Raw genomic sequence first — 12610 nt, forward strand, 5'->3', positions numbered from 1 at the left:
GCCTTGTTTTCTGTGCATATAAGTCTCTGTCTAATCACACCCCAGTGTCCGTCGTTATATTGTTACATCTGTTGGCTTTACTCCTTATTCTTTGTTGTTTTCTTTAAATAAATATTACAGTTACTTTTACTCCGGTTCCAGCCTGTTCATCATCTCCACTCCTCCACCTGCCTAAACTGTGACAAACTGCTTATCAATGTTTTATAATGCATTTGTAAATGAGTTATTAGTCATTTATTAACACCTTTATAAACACTTTACAAATAGAACTTCAAACTTAGTGTACAAATTGATTATTTTTATGATGTTAATAATGATAGTATGGAGTAAATAATTCCTATTCCTTTAAACCGGTTGCTGCTAGCAGCTTTGGTCTATCAGGTCAGCATGTGTGCATGCGTGTACAGTTCTGACCTTTGCTGTTGGCGCATTGTCTTACAGCAACTGGAAGGTCGTGAGTGTTTATCAATGAGAGTGCTTGTTTAAATCCTAACCCATCCCAAATTATGATGGATGAGGCCTCTGTTCTGAGAAAAACAGCAATGCTTGGCATTTGCATTGGGCTTCCAATAAAACAGATGAACGGCCAGTTTGCAAATGACTTGCAGTTTAATTATAAAGCCATTGGAGCAGTACTGAGAAAAGGTCAAATATTCACTCCAGACAAATACAACTGCCTCCGTCTCCCACTGTTCTTCTTTAAGGCTGCATACACTGATACACACACTGCAAAAAATCTCTTTGGATTGGATTTTAATTTTATTAATTATCCAAAGTTAATATTACAAATAATTCCAAAAAATTTCTATATGGAAATTAAGGCAAAAACTACCTCTTTTGCACTGCATGCACGGCCACCTGCCCACCCACCCACACACAGTTACATGCTTGCATAAACACACTTCCCCCAAGGATATATATGTGTCTGTGTGTCAGCGGTGCCCCTCCCTGCAGCTGTGCACCTGGAGGAGCTTCCATTCCTACACTCCAGTGAACCCAGACACCTGTTCACACCTCCACACACTCCTCACACCTCAACAACCGTCTCATTCTACAGCCCCGAACGCACATTACGTTTCTGTTCCCTTATGCATATGAGAACACAAATACTCAACGACAGCAGCAGTCAAACTCAAACAACAGGTTATGAAAACTCCAGGACTGTCACGTGCAAATGACTGAAAGGTTCACTTGCATTTTAAAGGAACAAAAAAGTCTTACGTTTTCAGTTGGATTTAATCTCAGATTACAAGTGTAAGTGACCATATGGTGAAAAGAAGATATTAAAATACACAACAGTCATTCATTCATTAATAACAAGACGCATTTATCCAAGAAATTAAAACGTATTTTTGTTCCATTTATTTTGTCATTTTAAAAACATTTTTTAGTGCTTGAAGTACTTGAATTTGACTTTTTGAAATGTAAGGCCTGGAAAATCCTTGAAAATACCAATATTCCTGAAGAGGTACTTGGAAAGTGCTAGAATTATTAAAATGCATCTATGAAAAAAGCGTTTAATTTTTTCAATAAGCACATATCTTTTCACATATTTTTGCCTATTCCAGTTAACATCATAAAACTATTGAGCTAAACTAGTAATAGTACTGACAGTGTTGTGTAAACATGGCTGAAGAAGCCAAAAAAGGAACAGTGAGTCATATATGCTGGAACTGCTCTGATTGATTAAAACCAGATAAAATTAAAATCGCCATTCCTTTTCTAATTTCCACACCACTTGTAATAATTTTAAAAAGTAACTATACTTACTTTTGGTGAAAGAGGGCTTTTCAAAACTCTGAATCAGTAACCATTGCGTCGTAAAATGATTCACTGTTTCAAAGCGCTCCAATCGGATCACGTATCACAAATTGTTTCGATCGGGACTTCAAATTGCGTATGGCGAATCATTTGATTCAGATTGGGACTTTTTTTGTTTCGCGAATAATTACACAAAATGATTCACTGTTTTGAAGCTTTCCAATCGGATCACGAATAATTTGATTCAGTTTGGGACTCAAATTGTGAAGCATTTGATTTAGATCGGGACTTCCAAGAGGTTTCCTGAATGATTTGACTTAGATCAGTACTGTGTGTATCACAATCATTATTTCGATTGGGACTTCAAGTCGTCATTTGATTCAGATCAGAATTTTGTGTATCACAAATCCTTAGAGTCAGATCAGAACTTAGTGTAACATGCTCTGAAGTTCTGATCTAATTCAATTTATGGAATGATTCACAAGTATTCATCTGAAATTATGGTTTGAGAATCATTATTTAGATCAGGACTTTGGAGCAGGTTCACAAATCTTTTGCTTTAGATAAGAACTTCAGAGCTAAAGGTTCTTGAATCATTCCACGAATTGAATGATTCATGAGCCGTGCTCCAAGTCCTGATCTTAAAGGGGTCATCGGATGGCCATTTTCCACAAGTTCATATGATTCTTTAGGGTCTTAATGAAAAGTCTCTAATACACTTTGGTTAAAAATTCTCAATAGTAGTGTAAAAAAACACCCTTTTACCCTGTCAAAATCAGGGAATTCAAGTTGCGTGTTGTGGATCATTTGATTTAGATTGGGACTTTGCGTAGCGCGAGTCATTCAATTTGTGGAATGATTAGTGCTAGGCAAAGTCCCGATCTGCGGTTCAAGTCATGATCTGAAATAATGGTTCGCTCATCATTATTCAGATCAGGACTTCAGAGCAGGTTTGTGAATCTTTTGCCTTAGATCGGAACTTCAGAGCGGGTTCTTGAATCATTCCGTGAACTGAATGATCCATGATCTGTGTTCCAAGTCCTGATCTGAAATGATGGTTCGCAAATCACTATTAAGATCAGGAATTCAATGCAGGTTTGCAAACCATTTGATTCAATTTGGGACTTCAGAGTGCGGATCGGAAATCATTTGCTTTAGATGAGGATTTCGGAATGGTTCCATGTGTATTTTATGTTTTTTTTTTTTTGTTTTTTTTTTTTAAACAGTGTAAAACATCAGCCTTTAAGTGACATCTCTGAATTAAGTCCTTGAAAATCAAAAAAGTAGTGCTTGAAAAGTCCTTGATACTTTCTATACGAACCCTGATGCCTGCAATATATACAATATATATATATATATATATATATATATATAATAGATTTACCCAACAATATAATTGCGAGAGAGAGAATTTTAAATATATTCTTTTCCTCCCACCTCACATTTTTTTTTCCTTTAGGGGTTTTGTAGTACATATCATTTACTTTCCGAACACGGTATTTCAATTTGTATTTTTTTTTTTTTTTTTTTTTTTATTTACACGACTTGAGTGGAGCGCCTGTCTGTCAAACATTGACAACTCGTGCTCATTTGTCCCCATTGTTTTTTTACAGCAGTTGTCACACAGTAAAGCCCATCACCTGCCCTTCTCTGACATGCAATGCCTTTTGTGTGACAACAGTTTTCCCACATACCACATGCTGGTAATTTTAGTCAGACAACAGGCTGTTTTATTCCAAAAGAGGCAACAGCATTAACAGTGGTTTACATTGCTGAAATTATTTAGGGCTTTCTAAAATGAGCCACAATGAATTTGCACTGTCATACATCTGGTTTCGTAAAAATTGTAATGGTTTTTCCTTTTCTTTCTTTGGAGGTCTTCTAAATTAAAACTTTAATATATGAAGATCCGGTAAACATACTTAACTTCTTTTAGGTTATAAACTTGTTCTCTCTTTCACTTAGCACACTTCTGTCCATTCTAAACTTGTGGCCACATGAAAGACAAAAGCTTCAAAACATCATTCACTGTTTGTTGTGACCTGAACAAATACCTCCCTGCTTTAACACCACACACCGAAAAAAACAGGAGGTCCATTCTGCTCATAAGCTCTCCTGCCCCACACAGAGGTGATAGAAGCTGCTGACAGGAGCCTGTCTCACTATGCCATATGTCTTTCTAGACCTAATCTCGAGACTAAATGGATCCAGCACGGACACATCTATGAGGGGTTAGATCAGAGTGCCAGACAGCTACCACAGATATTTGGATTCAGCCGGGTGAAGCTCAACCCCACTGCTAAATCCATTCTTTAATATAAACCAAAATTCTTAACTGACCCTTCACAAAAACCCACCCCCCATAGTTACTATTGCTCCGTCAGAGAAGCCATGGCGCTCTTAAGACACACAATGTTCTCACAGAGTGAAATACTCATTGCAGAGCAAAGAGGAAACTGACAACATGGCAACAGACAAGACTGAGTGGGTTAAGTTTGGTATGAAACAAAGTCTCAGCTTTCAGATTTTGTAATTTTTTAAGAAATTCAAACAATAAATACAGTTTTGTGGTTCTTTCATGTATCGTGACAGATCGCTGTATCTGCTCAGTTTAAGCGTCATGTGAACTGATCATCTCTTCTTCTTTACTGGTTATAGCACAAAACAAACATAAACATCAGAAGGTTTAAACATCTTGTTTCAGCCACAGAAAGACATCAATACAGAACACATTTCAAGTTCAAGTCCACCGATGTTAATCTACTCTTCTATCTAGTTTGTTTGTCAAGTAAAATGGCAGATTCAACTTTATGATTGGTCAGATCACCTGTCAAACAAACTGTGAAGGGTCAATTGTTTAATCAGCATAATGATATATTTCCAAAATGCCTGGCCAAGACAAGTTTCACACATGTTGTTTTAAACTAATACATTTTAAAGTTCACATCACATAACCAGCTTCATACGTATGGCTTTTCTGATGTAAAACATGTAATGTAAACTTGCTTGATAGCTCACCCGGTACACCCGGTAAACAACCTCATGATAAAAACGTACCCATAGGAACTTTTTCACAAGGTGCAAAATGTGCATTTTGTGACATATTTGATTTGAAATGTCCACTGAGTGGTGTTAAAAGAGTGTTTGTTTGTTTTCCCCCGGAACAGATGAACATATAAATGGTAAGTTTAACGTGACGTTGGTTTTGTATGTGTCACCGCAGTTCTGACTTAAACTGTCCGTTGAGTGGCAATGTAACTGTAATGCTCTATGACCTTTAAAAATTTTTTTTTTGACATTTAAAAAGTCAATTAGTGAACAAACTCCATCGCACACCTGCAAGTGATAGGTGCGTAGGATAATAAGACCAACCAGGTGGATCGTTTCAACAAATAAGCAATTCCCGCACACTGATAGTGTGCGGGAATTGCTTATTTGTTGACATTTAAAAAGTACCATCTGCATTACACCTTCCCGATAGTATGCGAATGTGACAAAAGCAGATGTGACATAAAAACGCAATCACAAGCATGCCATTTTAGATTTTTAGTTTTTAAATCTCTTGTCTTTCAGCTTTTTCATAATGAGTCATGTTTTTCACATGATTCATAGCCAAGGATCCTAAGTCCAATTTCGTGCTGGCTGAGCAACCGAGCAAGCTTGTTATATCTCAAGAGCTGTAATCATAACTGTGTACTAAACGATTACAAGTGCTAGCTGTTTTACCGCCTCTAGTGTTCATTTCTGTTAGAAATTGCAGTGATATGTACTTACTGATACGTATTGCCAAAAAGCCAAAACGTTCCCACAGGTACGTTTTTGTCCTAAGATCAGGTAGCTTTTCTGACATAGTAAACTTGCTTGGTAGCGCACCCGGTAAACTTGTGACAGCTACTGTTATATCGGCTGGGTTTAGGGTTGAGTTTAGTGCAGGTGGTATGTTATTTTCCAACATGCTAAAGCATTTGAATTCATGTTTTCCGGCCAATAGCACTAAAATGTTCACATCAGTATCTATGTTGACACTAACTGCAAATATTCACGGGAGAAAAAAGTGAAAACAAACCTTGGTTTTCTCCTTTTTAGAAGATAGGCTACTGTAGTTTCAATTGATCTATAATGATAATTAAAAGGCACAATATGCAGGTTTTCGCCACTAGAGGGCGCATATTCAAAACAAACAAAGTAGTTGTTATTGAGTGTGGAATCATGGGAGTTGTTGTCTTCATCCTCACACCCGATGCTCACACAGGACTCGGTTATGCGTATGTAGGAAAAGCAGCACTGTTTTATCATACTAGATACATTTGTGTGCGTTAAAAGTTCTGTTATAATGCTACTCTGTGCGTTCGTCACCTGTTTAATAAAATACTTATTAAATACATATTAAAATGTCTTCAGGGTTTCCAAGTTTTCTACAAAATAAAAAATCAAGGGTGTATGACGTCATTGGCAGGCGACGCAATTACACGGGTCTGTTACGCTGGTTAAACTTTCTTATTTCTTAGGATTTAAACATTTTTTTAAAGATTTAGGATAATTGAAATACACAAGTCAGCAAAATATATAACACTGTTCTAGTGGTTTTTCAATATTATAAACAAAAAAATGCACATACTGTGCCTTTCATCCTATCTGTGTTCAATCTTTTGAAATATCAAAGGGCCCAAAAGATAATAACAACAGAAATAAACTAACTAACAAATGAATGAATGAATGAATGCTTCATGGCCAATTGTAGCCATTCAATGAAGGAATGTCCAGAGGAAGCATAAGAGCTCTCTCCAGCTCTAAGACTCTTAGACTCTTAGAGTAATATAGTTTCTCACACTTGGCTGGTCATGTGTACACAGTACCGCACATAAGCCTAGCCCACCACTATTGGAAGCCCAATTAGAGGTCTATTGTAACAGGCCGGGACTCGAGGCCTGCTTCCGTTCTTGTGTTTTGGGCTTGCTAGTTGCCTAGCGCTGCTGTATTCAGCGGGCTCATTAGGAGCTCTCTGGCATCTCAGCTCCCTCTCCTCTCCTTACAATTTTAATTCCTTTTACTCGTCTCTGAATTGATGGGAAGGTCAGATGGGGAACAACAAGGCCTCATCAATGATTGGCTCTGGATCGAGTCCACAGTCCCTCGGTTACTCTCTAGACCCAGGTGCTGCGGTACAGAGGGCTCTTAGGCACGGACGCCACATCAAAGCTAAATCAGCCAGTACCTAATTGGCAGGCTGATTTATTTTGGCTTGGGCAGTCTCCTTCTGCCCTCCCGTCAGCGAATCTAGCATTTTGCCTCCCCACGGTCCCGTCGAGTATGTGACCGCGCATCCACTTTCGCACATTAGCGGACTAGACACAAAGCTCTCAGCGCACCGCTGCCTGCCACATTGTAAATAAGAAGCACATCTGCTCATTAAGGTTTTCCAAAGCCCAAATTTCTTCTTTCATGAGTTACGGTTGAATCCATCTAAGTGTCCCACAGTAACAGTTACTTTGTCTTTATCAAATAGTAAGTGCTCCCTTGATGCACAACCTCAAATATTTGAAAAGCATTTCAGTTAGAAACACACAAGTTCTGTTTCTATCTTTTTTGCTGTGATCTTTGGTGAGAATGAAGCATATGGATTCGGTAAATGGACATGGTGATCTTTGAAAAGAGAGGGCGGAATAAAAGCGCTAACCTTTATTAGACAACCGTCTAATGGTGGCACCATGAAAAAAAAGCACAAGGGGTGAAGGGAGCGTGGGGGTGGCTACTTGAAAGGAGGGAGAATAAAGAGAATCTTTAATGTGAGGCTGTACGTACAGCTTGGACTGACCCCATTGTAACCAAGGAAACCGAAATGTTTCCAATGGCTGTCAGTCATTCTCTTGTGTCTTGTCTCTCCTGTTCTCCAGACCTCAGGCTAAAAGAGGTGTCCTGTTTGTTACTAATGGCAAAATAACTTTCTAAATCAATGTATTTTTAAAAAGTTAAATCTGAAATCTGGAATCAAGCCATGCACGTCAAAGACTGACACGGAAGAGAAGAAATTGTTGAATAAAGTCGTTATTTTTGTTTTCTTTACACACAAAAAGTAGTCTTGTATCTTTATAAAATTATGGTTGAACCAATGATGTACTTATACATGTCTGGGTCAGAAAGCTCTCGGATTTCACCAAAAAAATATTAATTTGTGTTCTGAAGATGAACGAAGGTCCTACAGGTTTGGAATGGCATGACAGTGAAAAATAAATGACAAAATTTCCATTTTTGAGTGAAACATTCCTTTAAATACTCGTGATATGTTTCACAGCAGATTTGTTGGAGATTTATGTGCTCTAGTTCACTCAAAAATGAAAATTCTGTCATCATTCACTCACCCCTTTCTTGTTCTTCCTTTTGTTAAACACAAAAGAAGAAATTCCAAAACATGTTGGTGACTAAACAGTTGACGGTAGTAATTGACTTTCCATAGATTCTTCAAAATACCTTCTTTTGTGCTCAACAGACGAAAGAGACTCACACAGGTGTGGAACAGCTTGAGAGTGAGTAAATGATGACAGAATCTTCATTTTTGGTGATCTCTTTAAGAAGCTATTATGTTTAAGATATACACAAACCTAGATTCATCAAGTCCAATCAAAGTCTTTGTGTTTTATGAAGTACAATGTGAGCAGAACCATTGCGGATGCCCCTATAAACAGAGCTTTGGTGAGGTAAACACATGCACATGCACGCGCAAACTCTCTCGTACACCCACATGTTCAATTTGACGGCCATGTGTTCGTCCTCTCGTATTGTGGAAAACCAATTGTTTTTTTTGGCCTCTTTCCACTGGGGATTATTTTCCACATTTTCAACATCTGCCTAACAGTCACGTCAGCTGGAAAAGTGAATTATTGGTAAGTCCGCCAGTGTCCATGCATAATTCGAACTTTTTGCAAATTCAGATTGAGGATGAAACTTGCCATATGTCGGAGGAACGTCTGGGAATAGCACAAGAGTGACAGTGATAGAAGAAGTAGAGGCAAAGGAAACGGAAATCCAAATGAAACTGTGTTTAGCTATCGCCAGGCCTTTGATTAAACGTCATAAATCTGGTCCACATTAATCTGGCCAAGAACCGCCCAGTTAGACAGGAAGAGACCATTTGGGTGACAAGTAATGCAGCTAAATGCAATTTATTTTGTTTTTATGTGCCATTTAGAGGTGGGGCTATCTGAAATAAGTTATACTACAATGACAGACAACAGCAGCTATTTACAAAAAGTGTACAAAAAAGGCAGATGCTATTTAGTGTGAGATGCTAGCAGATGCTATTTAGTACAAGTAAATAAATAAATTAATAAACAAATATGAAGGTCTCCTCAAATGGTTGTATAGAAAATGTTTAAAAGTGATAGTAAACTGAGCTGTTCTTTCTATTTATCAAAAAATCCTGTAAAATGTGTCACACTTTCCACAAAAATATGCAATCAACATCGATAATAAATGTTTCTTGAGCACCAAATCAGCATATTAGAATACTGAAGTAAAGGCTGCTAAAATCTGAGATTTGCCATTACAGGAATAAATTACATAAATTACACAACAATATATTGCACATATTGGTTTCACTGGAATTAATACACATATATTCTAATAGAAAATAGTTATTTTAATATTGTATTATAAATCTGTTATTAAATAGAATCACATTTCTATAGAAGCCCATTTCTGCCACAGGAAAAAAAGGTAATTGTGACTTTTTTCTCAGAATTGAGATATAAACTTGTACATGCAAGTTGTAAAGTTAAGAATTGTGAGATATAAACTCGCAATTGTAAGTTATAAAGTCAGAATTGTAAGATATAAACTCTCAGTTGTGCCTTTTTTCTCAGAATTGCGAGTTTATATCTCGCAATTGTGCCTTTTTCTCAGAATTGCGAGTTTATATCTTGCAATTGTGCTTTTTTCTCAGAATTGCGAGTTTATATCTCGCAATTGTGCCTTTTTCTCAGAATTGCGAGTTTATATCTTGCAATTGTGCTTTTTTCTCAGAATTGCGAGTTTATATCTCGCAATTGTGCCTTTTTCTCAGAATTGCGAGTTTATATCTTGCAATTGTGCTTTTTTCTCAGAATTGCGAGTTTATATCTCGTAATTGTGCTTTTTTTCTCAGAATTGCGAGTTTATATCTCGCAATTGTGCTTTTTTTCTCAGAATTGCGAGTTTATATCTCGCAATTGTGCTTTTTTTCTCAGAATTGCGAGTTTATATCTCGTAATTGTGCCTTTTTCTCAGAATTGCGAGTTTATATCTTGCAATTGTGCGAGTTTATATCTCGCAATTGTGCTTTTTTTCTCAGAATTGCGAGTTTATATCTCGCAATTGTGCTTTTTTTCTCAGAATTGCGAGTTTATATCTCGCAATTGTGCCTTTTTCTCAGAATTGCGAGTTTATATCTTGCAATTGTGCTTTTTTTCTCAGAATTGCGAGTTTATATCTCGCAATTGTGCTTTTTTCCTCAGAATTGCGAGTTTATATCTCGCAATTGTGCTTTTTTTCTCAGAATTGCGAGTTTATATCTAGCAATTGTGTTTTTTTCTCAGAATTGCGAGTTTAAATCACGCAATTGTGCTTTTTTCTCAGAATTGCGAGTTTATATCTCGTAATTGTGCCTTTTTCTCAGAATTGCGAGTTTAAATCTCGCAATTGTGCCTTTTTCTCAGAATTGCGAGTTTATATCTTGCAATTGTGCCATTTTCTCATTTTCTATTTATCAAAAAATCCTGTAAAATGTGTCACACTTTCCACAAAAATATGCAATCAACATCGATAATAAATGTTTCTTGAGCACCAAATCAGCATATTAGAATACTGAAGTAAAGGCTGCTAAAATCTGAGATTTGCCATTACAGGAATAAATTACATAAATTACACAACAATATATTGCACATATTGGTTTCACTGGAATTAATACACATATATTCTAATAGAAAATAGTTATTTTAATATTGTATTATAAATCTGTTATTAAATAGAATCACATTTCTATAGAAGCCCATTTCTGCCACAGGAAAAAAAGGTAATTGTGACTTTTTTCTCAGAATTGAGATATAAACTTGTACATGCAAGTTGTAAAGTTAAGAATTGTGAGATATAAACTCGCAATTGTAAGTTATAAAGTCAGAATTGTAAGATATAAACTCTCAGTTGTGCCTTTTTTCTCAGAATTGCGAGTTTATATCTCGCAATTGTGCCTTTTTCTCAGAATTGCGAGTTTATATCTCGCAATTGTGCCTTTTTCTCAGAATTGCGAGTTTATATCTTGCAATTGTGCTTTTTTCTCAGAATTGCGAGTTTATATCTCGCAATTGTGCCTTTTTCTCAGAATTGCGAGTTTATATCTTGCAATTGTGCTTTTTTCTCAGAATTGCGAGTTTATATCTCGTAATTGTGCTTTTTTTCTCAGAATTGCGAGTTTATATCTCGCAATTGTGCTTTTTTTCTCAGAATTGCGAGTTTATATCTCGCAATTGTGCTTTTTTTCTCAGAATTGCGAGTTTATATCTCGTAATTGTGCCTTTTTCTCAGAATTGCGAGTTTATATCTTGCAATTGTGCGAGTTTATATCTCGCAATTGTGCTTTTTTTCTCAGAATTGCGAGTTTATATCTCGCAATTGTGCTTTTTTTCTCAGAATTGCGAGTTTATATCTCGCAATTGTGCCTTTTTCTCAGAATTGCGAGTTTATATCTTGCAATTGTGCTTTTTTTCTCAGAATTGCGAGTTTATATCTCGCAATTGTGCTTTTTTCCTCAGAATTGCGAGTTTATATCTCGCAATTGTGCTTTTTTTCTCAGAATTGCGAGTTTATATCTTGCAATTGTGCTTTTTTTCTCAGAATTGCGAGTTTATATCTCGCAATTGTGCTTTTTTCTCAGAATTGCGAGTTTATATCTCGTAATTGTGCCTTTTTCTCAGAATTGCGAGTTTATATCTCGCAATTGTGCTTTTTTTCTCAGAATTGCGAGTTTATATCTAGCAATTGTGTTTTTTTCTCAGAATTGCGAGTTTATATCTCGCAATTGTGCTTTTTTTCCTCAGAATTGCGAGTTTATATCTAGCAATTGTGTTTTTTTCTCAGAATTGCGAGTTTAAATCACGCAATTGTGCTTTTTTCTCAGAATTGCGAGTTTATATCTCGTAATTGTGCCTTTTTCTCAGAATTGCGAGTTTAAATCTCGCAATTGTGCCTTTTTCTCAGAATTGCGAGTTTATATCTTGCAATTGTGCCATTTTCTCAGAATTGCGAGTTTATATCTTGCAATTGTGCCATTTGTTCTCAGAATTGCAAGTTTATATCTTGCAAGAATTGTGAGATATTAACTTGCAGTTTTGAGAACATGTGAGTTTTTCCCCACTCAAAATGTATTGAACTTTATAACTGGCAATTGTGAGTTTATATCTCATAATTCTGACCAAAAAAGTCAGAATTGTTTTTTATCAAATAGATTTGTGAGCATAAAAGGGTTCTTACAAAAAAATTTGAATGTTAGTGTAACTTGCTATCAAGTCAAATAAAACTCAAAAAACATCAAAAATAACCTGTCAAAATTTGACATATTCAAAAGTCAATACACTGTAAACATACAGGCACGTTCCCGGTAGCATAATATTAGCCATTCAAATTAGAGTTTGTCATATATAGCAAAAGTAATCTTTATTTTCTTGGGCAACATACATCAGACAGTCAGAGAACAGACTGTTTGATAAATCTATTCATATTTAATCAAATTTTTGGCTAACCACCTTAAATAGCCACCAAAAAAAACTGAAGAGAATATATTTTTTCACTTTCACTGGGATGTTTAAAATGTTCACAAAGC

Source organism: Garra rufa, chromosome 11 (genome assembly GCF_049309525.1).
Source record: "Garra rufa chromosome 11, GarRuf1.0, whole genome shotgun sequence".
NCBI classification, from domain to species: domain Eukaryota; kingdom Metazoa; phylum Chordata; class Actinopteri; order Cypriniformes; family Cyprinidae; genus Garra; species Garra rufa.